This window comes from Chanodichthys erythropterus, chromosome 21 (genome assembly GCF_024489055.1).
Source record: "Chanodichthys erythropterus isolate Z2021 chromosome 21, ASM2448905v1, whole genome shotgun sequence".
Classification (NCBI taxonomy): Eukaryota; Metazoa; Chordata; class Actinopteri; order Cypriniformes; family Xenocyprididae; genus Chanodichthys; species Chanodichthys erythropterus.
In genome coordinates this window covers 14,242,471-14,255,732 of record NC_090241.1, presented here as the reverse complement: position 1 = coordinate 14,255,732, position 13,262 = coordinate 14,242,471, and the positions used below count along the sequence as shown (strand labels likewise).

General features: G+C 33.9%; 1 long non-coding RNA gene across 1 annotated transcript; it reads right to left on the bottom strand.

Moving 5' to 3' along the window:
• Positions 1–2,743: 2,743 nt before the first annotated feature.
• Positions 2,744–4,086, bottom strand: LOC137011768 (uncharacterized). The gene is made up of 3 exons (XR_010893523.1): positions 3,997–4,086; positions 3,112–3,178; positions 2,744–3,005 (listed from the first exon to the last, which is right to left on the bottom strand). It is a non-coding gene; the product is annotated as an uncharacterized lncRNA (long non-coding RNA).
• Between the last annotated feature and the right edge of the window lie 9,176 nt (positions 4,087–13,262).

Sequence of the window (13,262 nt, the reverse complement as noted above, 5' to 3'; positions counted from 1 at the left end):
TATATAGCCTAGAGGATTTACAACAATACTCATTGTTATAGCAGCAAATGAACAAAATCAAATTATTTCTCCAGGGAATAACATTAAATGAACACATAAGCTACTTCCGTTTTGTATTTTCAATACACTTCTTACAAATTATACAATCTTAATATATTGCAGCAGTTCAGTTTAAACTGGTATGATGTAAAATTATCTCAAATCTTCACACCATTAATTATTCGGAGTATTATATGTGGACGTGTTACTTCCAGATGTCCATTATTTGTAAATAAATCTCACAAGAACAATATCCATTATCATATAGCCTACCAATTTCTAAAAATAAAGATTTTTTTTAAAGACAATATTCTTGTTATTCCAAATAGGCTAACAGATTTGTGTGGACACACAATCTTTGTGATAAAACTCAATTCAATGACAACATTGCTAAAGTTTCTGCTCGTGGAAACCCTAACCAAAGCAGTTACAGAAAGGAAATAATAAATATCATTACCAGAAGAAGCAGACTGTGTAAATCTTTGACATAAACCGTTCGCATTTAAAGTTATTAAAGCAGTTTCCCAAGAAGTCGCCGGCGCGAAGGTAAGACGGAACAACTGATGCACTGCTTTGCGGATAGGCGGAAGTTAACTGACGTCATTGTGAAAAGGGTCTATCAGCCCAGCTCTGTATCAGCGGCTGCGTCCGAAACCGCCTACTTATATACAATGGCAAGCCGTTTTGACTTTTATTCACATCTCAGAATATGAATTCTTGATATCAACAATTCAGTTCTTGATATCAGGAATTACATTTCCACTAGTAACAATGTTACTTCTTGATATCAACAATTTAATTCTTGATATCATCAATTCAGTTGTTGATATCAGGAATTACATTTCCACTAGTAATGTTCATTCTTGATATCAACTTTTGAATTTCCACTAGTAAAAACTAGAATTCTTGATATCTGTAATTGTATTTTCACTAGTGAAATGTCACCATAGGGTGCCATTCAAATTCAATTGTTGATATCAAAAATTGAGTTCTTACTAGTTGAAATTCCAATTTCTCATATCAGAAATGCAGTTCTTACTAGTAAAAATAATAATTTTTGATATCAATAATTACATTGCTACTAGTAAAATGCAAATTGTTGATATCAAGAACTCAATTGTCACTAGTTGAAATGTCAGTTCTTGATATCAACAATTGAATTGCTACTAGTAAAAATGTTCATTTTTGATATCTGAAAATGTATTTCTGATATCAACATAATTTCAGATATGTAAAATGGCTTTCTTACTAGTAACAATCACATTCATGATATCAGAAACTAACATTGTCTATACTAGTAGCAATTAAATTGTTGATATCAAGAACTGACATTTCAACTAGTGACAACTGAATTATTGATATCAAAAATTCGCATTTTTACTAGTAAGAATTGTATTTCTGATATGTGAAATTGGAATTTCAACTAGTAAGAACTCAATTCTTGATATCAACAATTGAATTTTAATGGCAGCCTATGGTGACATTTCACTAGTGAAAATACAATTACAGATATCAAGAATTCTAGTTTTTACTAGTGGAAATTCAAATGTTGATATCAAGAATACATATTTCTGCGAGTGATGACATCATTGTTGATATCAAGAATTAACATTGTTACTAGTGGAAATGTTAATTCTTGATATCAACAATTGTCATTGTTACTAGTAGAAATGTAATTCCAGATATCAAGAATTAACATTTTAACTAGTGAAAACTGAATTGTTGATATCAAAATTTCATATCCTGGGAATGATTAAAAGTCAAAACGGCTTGCCTATTGCCTTTCCCAGGATATAAATTGCTGATATCAAGAATTCTAGTTTTTACTAGTGGAAAATAATTCTTGATATCAAAAATTAGCATTTTAACTAGTGAAAATTGAATTGTTGAAATCAAAAATTAACCTTGTTACTAGTGGAAATGTAATTCTTGATATCAAAAATTGCCATTGTTACTAGTGGAAATGTAATTCCTGATATCAAGAATTAGCATTTTAACTAGTGAAAACTGAATTGTTGATATCAAGAATTCATATCCTGAGAATGAATAAAAGTCAAAACGGCTTGCCATAAGCGTTCTGATTCCCTTGAGAAGTTGGTGAGTGCTAACGCTATGAAAACTGAGGGGCTGAAAAAGACTGTGGACTTTGTCTCTGCCGAAGTTAAAGATGTAAAAGTTAAAGTTGATCACCTAGCTTCCCAGCAAACACATTTACGTTGTGGCAACGTCTGTGGCACGTTGCAGTTCTACTATGGCAACGTCGCGGTTTACGTGCCTACAACGTTGTGACAACGTGGAATTGTAAGACGCCTCGGGGCTGCAGCAACGTTATAGCGCAACTTTGAGCAACTGCGACACGACGTTCTGACAACGTTTTTTTTTTTTAAATGGTAGATTATAAATATTTCCCATTCTGCGTGTTATATTTTGTGGTTAATTTTTAATCACTCGACATTAGATCACTATATGTTTATACTTATTATTTATGGGCAACAAATTAGTCAATTATAATCAACACCTGCAAATGTACACTTTGAAGAGTAAAAATGACATACAAGGTTATATAATTCAACTTTATTAAAACTGCATATGATATTCTAATTCTTCAAAAGGTATGCATTTATAATAGCATGTAATATATGTGACAGCAAATAAATATATATAATATATGTTTAATAAATAAAAAATAAACAGCAAAGGCAATTCAGAACATTTATTGAACAAAATTGGGCTCTGTACATGGCTGATAGGTGAGCATAGTCAAAGGCCAGGTGAAAAGATAACCAGAATGAGTCCAGGAAAGATCAACAAATCCAGAGGAGAGATGCAAGCGCAGAAACCTTGAGGCATGAGTCAGAAACCTGTAGACATCCAGGACCAGAGAGGGTTGCACTGCATGCACAGGTGAACTGGGCAGAGACCAGAGCAGATCGGAGCTTGATGTGACAGGACTAGACCGGGAGTGACTAGTGAGCAGACAGGAGAAATCAGTCTACTCAAAAGGTCCTGTGTGTGTGATCTCAAAATGGTAAAATTCTGATTATTTTTCATAAAAAGCTCTATTTACGTTACCTTAAAATTGATGAGCCATAACCTTGTCCTTCATTCTTGTCATCCATGTTTGGTGTGTTGCAGAAATCTAAAAAAAAAAAAAAAAAGATGTTGTGTTAACAAGAAAAAACAATGAACAGCCATGTTATTATTGACTGACATTTGTAAAAATTTATCAAATGTTAACTTTATGTTAACATTAGTTTATGTAAAGGTAACATAAAGGTAACAAAGGGTTAGTTCAACCAAAAATGAAATTTCTGTCATTAATTACTCACCCTCATGTCGTCCCAAACCCGTAAGACCTTTGTTCATCTTCAGAACACAAATTAATATATTTCTGATGAAATCCAAGGGTATCTGATCCACATATCCACACAAATGCAGCATTGTCATTGCACCTTTTGACGTCCAGAAAGGTAGTTAAACACATTGTTAAAATAGTCAACGTGACTACAGTGGGTCAACCGTAATGTTATGAAGCAATGAGAATACTTTTGTGTGCCAAAACAAAAGTAACAATTTTACTGGCGAATACTGAGCCCGCATTCAGACCTAAACACAGAACCGCTGAACGTAAACAATGTAGCAGAATGACGGGACAGACAAATTTGTAGAATACATTTATAGTTTTGTTTTTGCACAAGTATTCTCATTGCTTCATAACATAAAGGTTGAACCACAGTAGTCACATTGACTATTTTAACCATGTGTTTAACTACTGGATGTCAAAAGGTGCAATGATGTTATCTATGTGTGGATCAGATACCCTCGAATTTCATCAAAAATATCTTAATTTGTGTTCTGAAGATGAATGAAGGTCTTACGGATGTGGAACGACATGAGGGAGAGTAATAATCTTTTAAAGTGTTATCAAAAGAAAGATTACCTTATAAGAGAAATTACCTAATTGTTGCTGTAGCATGACTGAATGTGTATAGTTGCTCCGTAGTCCCTCCAGCATCTCTGGATCAATGACATACAGTATTAGTAAATAGCTAAGAACATATAGATATATTTATATATAGATATATAATGTATTGTGTAAATCTGTGTATCTATATATACTTGCCAAAAAAAATCCAGCTCTTGGCAAGGTGTCAAAACCCCATGATGGCGCGGGTGCTGAAAATAGTATGCAGAATCATATTGTTAATAAAATTACTATCTGCTGTTATAGACAAATGATATCAAAATTATAGTTCACAGTAAAAAATAAATAAAATAAAATCTTGGTGAGGAGAGCAGGGCCTGTTGTATGGTGTTGATATTGCCTAAAAAAGAAAAATAAAGAGAGAGAGATTTGTATCTAACAACAATTTCACACAGTACTTATCTAATGCATCCATGCATCAGGAATTACAGCTGCACTGATCTGAGGTGAATCTCACAAATGAAAACATTCTGAAAGTGTTACTTACTTTTTTATTGTTACTTAATCTTTAATATTAAATTTAATAGATGTATTAATAGACCCATTCAATTGTTTACAAGAAAATACTTAAAATAGTGTATGCTTACCTTCATTGCTAGTTTTCATAGGAACACCCACCTGGAGGGTAAAACAAGGCCAAAATCAATATACAACTTATTGATGATGAATACTATACAGGCGGGCGAGCAGATGAGCCTAGAATACACAGAACGCACAGTTTGTCATTAGGCAATGCATTTATGTTCTAGGCTCATCTGCTCACCTGTATGTAGTACGCAACATCAATAAGCTGTATAAATAATTTGATCTCTTAATCTCACTGTTTTATTTACGTAGCCTACTTATAGTGAATACTCTACAGTTCAGTGATTGAAATACTGCTGCAGATGCTGTACATGGATCACAAGTGCCCAAAACGTGCATTTTACACTCATATTTTGTTTACCTTTTTTTGGGACGCAATGTAATATTTGTTGTTTGAAACAGATGGAAAATTAACAGGCCTGTCCTGCAGTTCTGTGGGTGTTTTGCCCTCCAGGTCTCTGCTTCAGTCACCTGACTGAAGAATGAGTTAAGAACATAGCCTGTTGAGTAAAGAAATAAAAGAAAATCAATATAAGAATATTTGTTTTTTCAACCTTAGCAAAGATTTACATGCATAACATACACTACCATTCAGAAGTTTGGGTCTGTAAGATTCAAAGACATTTGACTCACTTACTTTCCAAGGGTACATTAATTGTATTTTATCAAAAATACAATATAAACAGTAATATTTCAATTATTATAATTTAAAATCTAGTATTACAATTTGTAATTTATTCCTGTGATCAAAGCTGAATTTTCAGCATTACTCCAGTCTTCAGTGTCACATGATCCTTCAGAAATCATTCTAATATGATGATTTGCTGCTCAAGAAACATTTATGATTATTATCAATGTTGAACACAGTTGTGCTGCTTCATATTTACGTGGATTACATATCTTAACTGTCACATTTGATCAATTTAATGTGTCCCTCCTTGGATTTGTGTATTTATTAATAAACATTACGTATAAATTCATGCATTGATTAAAAAAAATAATCTTACTGACCCCAAGCTTTTGATGGGTAATGTGACATGCTACACTACAGAACAGCTTCTGTAATAATAAACAAGGTAAACAATACCGTGTTTCTAGCCTAACTTTAAACTAGCCTAGCGTTAAACATATAAAGTTTTTTTTTTTTTTTTTTTTTTTATATACTTTATTCAAATACAAACATTTAAGCCATATTTAACAATCATAAATCAGTGTTTCGTGTTGATACAGCATTTAAAGAGAAACAGAACAAACAGAGAAGGAAAAAAAAAAAAAAAAAAGGAAAAAGGGGGGTCTTAATCTAATAACATATACGAGTCCAAAGCCGAAAGAAGTTTCAGGGCATTTCTGTCCATCATCCATTGAAGGGATTTTGCAAATAACTTCAAATCATTTTTCCATCCCGTGAAATGGGGTTTAACCTTTAAATACTTGCATCTGTGGATAAAGTGTTTTCCTAACACAATCAGGTTATTTATCAAAAATTCTATATTTTTATCATTTATAAACACTCCAGCTTTAATCGATGTCATATGCAAAGGATGTAACAATATATCTTTAGATTGTATCCAATTTTGAAATGAAAGCCAAAATTCATTTACCAATTCACACTGAAAGAAAATATGCTCTACCGTTTCAATGTCTTTCTCACAAAATCCACATGAATTGTTTTCCCAATTAAATCTCTCATGTAAAAAGGAGTTGGATGGATAGATGTCATTTAAGATTTTGAATGTTACTTCTTTAGCCTTGGGAAGAATTGGGTATGATAAATATCGTTTCCTTATTTTTTTCGCTTTTTCCACACTAAAGTCTTGCAGAACATATTTTCTTTTCAGTTGATTAGGATAATACTGTTTAGATAAGATATTTCTAATAAACTTATTTGTAAACTGTTTGCTATTTAAATTAATACCTTCAATGCAAAGTGATCTCATTTCTGATTTAGAGTTAGAATATATTACAAACTGCTGAATCATTGTTTTCAGGGGTGCTGGGATGGCCTTTATCGCTCTATTGTATTCTCTAATTGGGCACTTGAAATTAAATTTATCACAAAAGTCACTGTAATATAGCAAATTACCAAAATTATCCATCAAATGACTTACTGCCCATATACCTTTTTCCATCCAAGTACCGAAAAACAATGATTTCCTATTACTCAGAATATATCTGTTGTTCCACAAAGGTGTATTGTGTGGTGTAAAGTTGTGTTTAAACATTAGTTTCCAGTACAGAAGAACTTGTTGGTGGAATTCAGATAATTTTACAGGTAATTTGTATACATCATAGTCACAACGCAAAAGTAAATCAATTCCACCCATCTTTTGAAAAATAGCATTTGGGATAGTAAACCAAAAAGCATCTTTGTGACAAACAAAGGACTTCAACCATTTCAATTTTAGTACACCATTCATCACAGAAAAATCTATGACATTCATGCCACCCTCTTCAATACTCTTAATCATGTCAGCTTTTCTAATGTAATGGCATTTATCCTTCCAAATAAATTGGAAATTTATCTTGTTTAATAAATTGATCATATTATCTGATATTTCTAAAGAGAAGGCAGGGTAAATAGCTCTGGATATACTCTCCATCTTGGATAATAAAACCCTACCGAAAATTGTTATATCCCTTTGTAGCCAGGAATTCAATATCGCTTTACATTTATCAATATTTCTAAGAATGTTTTCTTTTTCCCTTATTTCTTTATGTCTGGTGACCGTGATGCCCAAATATCTGACTTCTGTTTTAACCTGTATATTCTCAATTACACGAGCTGGATGATTGTGTAAAGCAAGAATTTCACATTTTTTAATGTTCAATGTAACACCTGATGCTTTTGAGAACTGACTGATTGAATCCAACGCTGTGGAGATCTGCCTTTCATCTTTTAGAAATAGAGTCGTATCGTCTGCAAACTGACTTATGATAATGTGTTTTCCCATGATGTTTAAGCCATCAGATTTATTCATTTTAATCATGATAGACAGTAGTTCAGCAACCAATATAAATAATAAAGGTGAGCTGTTGCAGCCCTGTCTAATGCCCCTCTTAACTCTGAACCGTGAACATGTGCCATGTTCCAGAGATACACAACTGTTTATATCATTGTAAAGCAGACTAATTAAATTTGTAAATTTCCGTCCAAAACCAAAAAGATTTAAAGTTTCTAAAATAAAGGGATGTTCTACCGAATCGAAAGCTTTGTAGAAATAAAAAAAAACAATGAAACCCTGATCTGCAAACATTTGACTGTAATCGATTAAATCTAATACCAATCGTATGTTATTATGGATAGATCTTCCAGCAAGGAAGCCAGATTGTGTTTCATTTATTATCTGGGGCAAGCCTTTTTTCATTATAGCTGCAATAATTCCTGATAATAATTTGTAATCAGTATTCAAAAGCGTAATGGGTCTTAAATTATCTAGTAATCTTTTGTCTTTGCCATGTTTGGGAATAAGTATTATTAAGCCTTGCTTCATGGTTGTCATTAATTCGTTCTTAGCTATGCATTCTTGAATTGCCTTAAATAACATTTGTCTAATATCTTTCCAAAAGAATCTATAAAATTCGTCTGTGAGCCCATCCGTACCTGGGGATTTATTCAATGATAATCTTAAACTCACATCATCCAGTTCTTCAATTTTTAATTCTGACTCACAAAGTTCTTTAAATGAATCATCAATCTTGGGTATGAAGTCTTTAATTTTATTTAGAAAATTTGAAGAATGTTGTTGGGAATATGCAGAAGTGTAGAGATTATTATAAAATGCAAAGACCGTCTTCTCAATGGTTTTATTATCCTTACACTCTGATCCATTTATCAATAGGCTTGATATTGCCTTATTTTCCTGTCTTCTCTTCTCTAAATTGCTGAAGTACGAGGTGTTCTTTTCTCCTTGCTCTATCCACTTCGCTCGCGATCTCACAAACGCACTTTGAGCTCTTTTGCAATACATATCATCTAATTTGGACTGCAGTATTAATAATTTGTCTTTATCTTCATTGTTTAATTCTGCCTTATCACAGTATTTACTAATTTCTTGGAACAAGTTACATTCTTCTCTTCTTTTTTTCAAGGCAATCTCCTTACTAAATTTTATGGAACTTTCTCTAATTCTATATTTCACAAATTCCCATTTACAGCAAAAACCATTTATAGTCTCATTATTTTCAATTTCAGTTATTATTTCTTTTATCTTTTTACAATATTCTTCATTTTTTAACAGACTAGCATTAAATTTCCAGTAGCCTTTATTTTTCCTTATTCTATCAACTGGATTTAACTTCATTTCTACAATACAATGATCTGTTAATGGGGCTTTAGAAATCGAGATATCTGAGGCAAGTTCTCCAAGCGAGTAATCCACCAGCCAGTAGTCAATCCTAGATTTACAGGTATTATTTGGTTTAAACCAGGAATATTGTTTTACACCTGGATTTATGCTTCTCCAAATATCTATCAGGTGATTTTTATTCATAAATTCCTCTATTGTATGGTTTAAGTGGTAGGTGTCAAATTTAGTGGGCCATATATCTTCCCATTCGTCAGGTGTCATATTCCAGTCACCTCCCATTAAAATAAAGTCTGTAGGATAAACTATTTTGAGTTCTGATAAAGTATTTGTAATTTCTTCAAGCATTTGTTTATTTTGGGCAACAGTTCTATGACCATACACATTAATTAGTATGAAAAAACAACCATCAATTTTTAGAACCACCATCAGCCAATGACCTTGGTTATCTGTCCTGTATGTGACTATATCACCTGGAAACCTATTAAAACAAACTGCAACACCAGCAGACTTATTGGTCCCATGACTAAACAGTATTCGATCACCCCATTGGTTAGACCAAAACTTAACATCCACTTCGGAAGAATGAGTTTCTTGTAATAACAGACATTGTGATTTTCGCCCTTTACAAAATAAAAATAATGCTTTTCTTTTGACTAAATCTTTTAGACCCCTCACGTTTAACGAAGCAAATGAGACTGAACACTTGAACATTACTGAACAGGAAATATTTAAACTAAGAAAATAAATAAAGAAGAAGAAAAAAAATATTAAGAACTTAGTTCAAAGCTTATTAACGCTGATTAGCAAATACAACAATAGTCCCATGTCCTCTTAACACACTCCTTCAAACCTCTAATGTCAGAAGATCAAACCTTTCCTTCGTTTAACCAATTCGACGACCCTCTATGTATCCGTGCGGTCCGCGGTAATAGGCACGCTTTCCTTCCCGACGAGCCTGTTCAATCTGCGGCCACAGTTTTTTCCTTGCCTCTCTATCCTCTAATGGTAGCATCTCGGCAAGGCGGACACCTTTCTCTCTGCACACCGGGGAATCCTTGCAGCGACGCCATAACTCCTCCTTGACAAGTCTCCGGACAAATAACACAACTACATGTCTATTCCAGTTGTCTTCTTTTCGTCCGACTCTGTGCACAATATCAATCGCTTCTTCGAGCTGTCGCTGTTCCATGTCAGGGGCGATCTCCTTGAACAATTGTATGACGTCTGTTCTAATGTTCTCGTCCTTTCTTTCTGATAAACCTTTCAGTTTCAGACACCATCGCATCTTATATCTCTCCTGGTCCCTGATTCTCTCTTTAAGCTCTTGATTTTCTTTGCACAGACGTTCATTGCACTTTTCTAACTCGATGACTTTCCCCTTGCATTCCTTAACTTCTTCAGCATTGAACTGCACGGCTTTTGATAGGCTAGCAATCATGCTGCTACTCTGTTTAGCTTGCTCTCGCAATTGCGTCAGTTGCTCATTAAAGTTCTTCTCTAAACTCTGAATGGCTTCCAGTATGGTCAAGTTAGACACCTCGTTTTCTTTTAATGTAGTTTTGCTCTTTTTCCCAGCTGGAATCTTACTCGGAGTTATTGGCGTAGTCGAGTCTTTTCTTTTACTAATTGTGTTAACCTCCATATCGTAGTCTGTAGACTGTTCGAGGATCTTTGTGCTCATCGCAGCTTGCTTTTTTTCACTGTCCCCTTCTTTAATTATCAGTCTGGCCGGTTTGATCATACTTTTTAATTGTTTGGAGCGTTTTTATCAGCAGGTAATCAGATTTGGGACAATTTCTCTTCCGTCTCTGACGCGAGCGACTGTTCAACACGCCATCTTGCCCGGAAGCCGTTAAACATATAAAGTGGAGTCGCTGTCTGTTCATAATGTGTTAAAATGTCAACCATCACTCAAGTAATTTTCTCTTCACTATGGCTAATAACTTTTGGCGTTATGTTGAAATATTTTTCATTTACCTGACCAGAAGAGGTTTTAACGTTCTGATCTGCATAAGACAACGTTATTACACTGGCAAATTTTGCATTAGATCGCAAACACTTTAGTCCAGTTTTTAGACAACAAATAAATGTAACATTTAGGCTGTTTTTGAATATTTGCATATCTTATTTATAGAGATAAAATAAAAGCAATACTCACGTATCCTGGCTCGATGAAGAGACGGTTCAACGGTCATTTGTAATTTAAAATGCGCGCTCCAGAGGAACAGGAGCAGTGACGAGTAGACGTCGTCCAGTGGTAGTCCAGACAACCTAAGCGCAACCTTGAGCAATGGAACTGAGCGGTGGTCAGATGTCAACATTGTGACAACGCTGTAACAACGTTCACAACGCAACGTAGTTATAGCAACCTTTTGGCCACGTTGTTAAAACGTTGTTAGAAGGTTGGCTACGTTGTGCCAACGTTGTGTGTTTGTTGGGTTCTCGGTTACAACTCGGGGAGCAGCGAATTGAGACATGTGAAACTCGGCTAGCTGACCTGGAAAGATACTCTAGGCCAGTGGTCGCCAACCCGTCGATCGCGATCGACCGGTGTTGTGCCGAAAAACGCACCCCTGCCGTGAAAAGCACCCTCGTCGCGTGAACGCGCATTTGAAGATAGCCGCCTTAAATGAACGACAAACGACATCAATCATTAGCGTTCTCATTCTATACCACATTTTGTTCTCATTAAAGTCATTATATATATATATATATGTTAGCTTATATTTATAAAGCTTTTTCCGAAATGTATAGAAGAAATGTATAATTACGACTTTTTAACTCTCAATTCTGACGTTTTTTCTCGGAATTGCGAGATACGAAATGAAATTTGCTATAAAATCGCATAATATTAGCTATGATGTATATGTATGTATGTGTGTAATTATTTATATATATATATATATATATATATATATATATATATATATATATATATATATATATATAGGATAAATGGATCTGCTAAATGACTAATATATATATATATATATATATATATATATATATATATATATATATATATATATATATATATATACATACATACATACATACATACATACATACCTACCTGGCACTGAATTAAAAGAAGTATAATTGCGACATCTCGCAATTCTGACATTATAACTCCCAATTGCCATATAGATATACACTGATATATATATATATATATATATATATATATATATATATATTATATTATACATATTACATATATATATATATATATTATACATATTACATATATATATATGTATGTGTGTAACTTGCACTTGTGGCATGTTGCTAAATTGTAACAATGTATATGCATAATATATCACATTTGTGTCTTGCATTTATGTAAAATGTAAAATAAAATGTACATTTCACATTTAAATAGAACCAATGTAATGGAACCAACTACTTAATCCTATAACCTGCAATGCAATATGTCCCAATAGGAAAATGTCACATCCATGAAATTCACCACACTTAATTGCAGCAGTCGTATTACTATACTCATGAAATGATGTGAAGCTGGAACCAACAGAGACCATTTTTGGAGGGGGTGCTTTTCACGGCAAGCCAGTCCGCCAGGAAATGCACCCCCTCATATGTCCCAATAGGAAAATGTCACATCCATGAAATTCACCACACTTAATTGCAGCAGTCGTATTACTATACTCATGAAATGATGTGAAGCTGGAACCAACAGAGACCATTTTTGGAGGGGGTGCTTTTCACAGCAAGCCAGTCCGCCAGGAAATGCACCCCCTCATATGTCCCAATAGGAAAATGTCACATCCATGAAATTCACCACACTTAATTGCAGCAGTCGTATTACTATACTCATGAAATGATGTGAAGCTGGAACCAACAGAGACCATTTTTGGAGGGGGTGCTTTTCACGGCAAGCCAGTCCGCCAGGAAATGCACCCCCTCATATGTCCCAATAGGAAAATGTCACATCCATGAAATTCACCACACTTAATTTCAGTGAGGCAAGTTACATCAAAACTATTATCTGTGATCATTTAATTTACAATAACTGCCTTAGGTGTCAACAATCTAATGTTTAGGAACTCTAGGTTTAGAAATTGTTTTTGTTCAGTAAATTTTTAGATTTTCTGGTTAAATTACAATCAGATTTTTCTATATTATAAAGATTTAATGTTTGACCTCAGTATTCTGGGAATAGTCAGTTTCTAAATGCTGTATTTGTCATGGTTGCACACAGAAACAAGGTGTTAGGATCCAAGCGCAGCTTTATTATAGGGTAATCCAAGGTCGTAAATCCAAAAACAGGCAAGGGTCCACGTAAACAGTCACAAAAACAAAAAGCCAGGAATACAAAGGTGCACGTA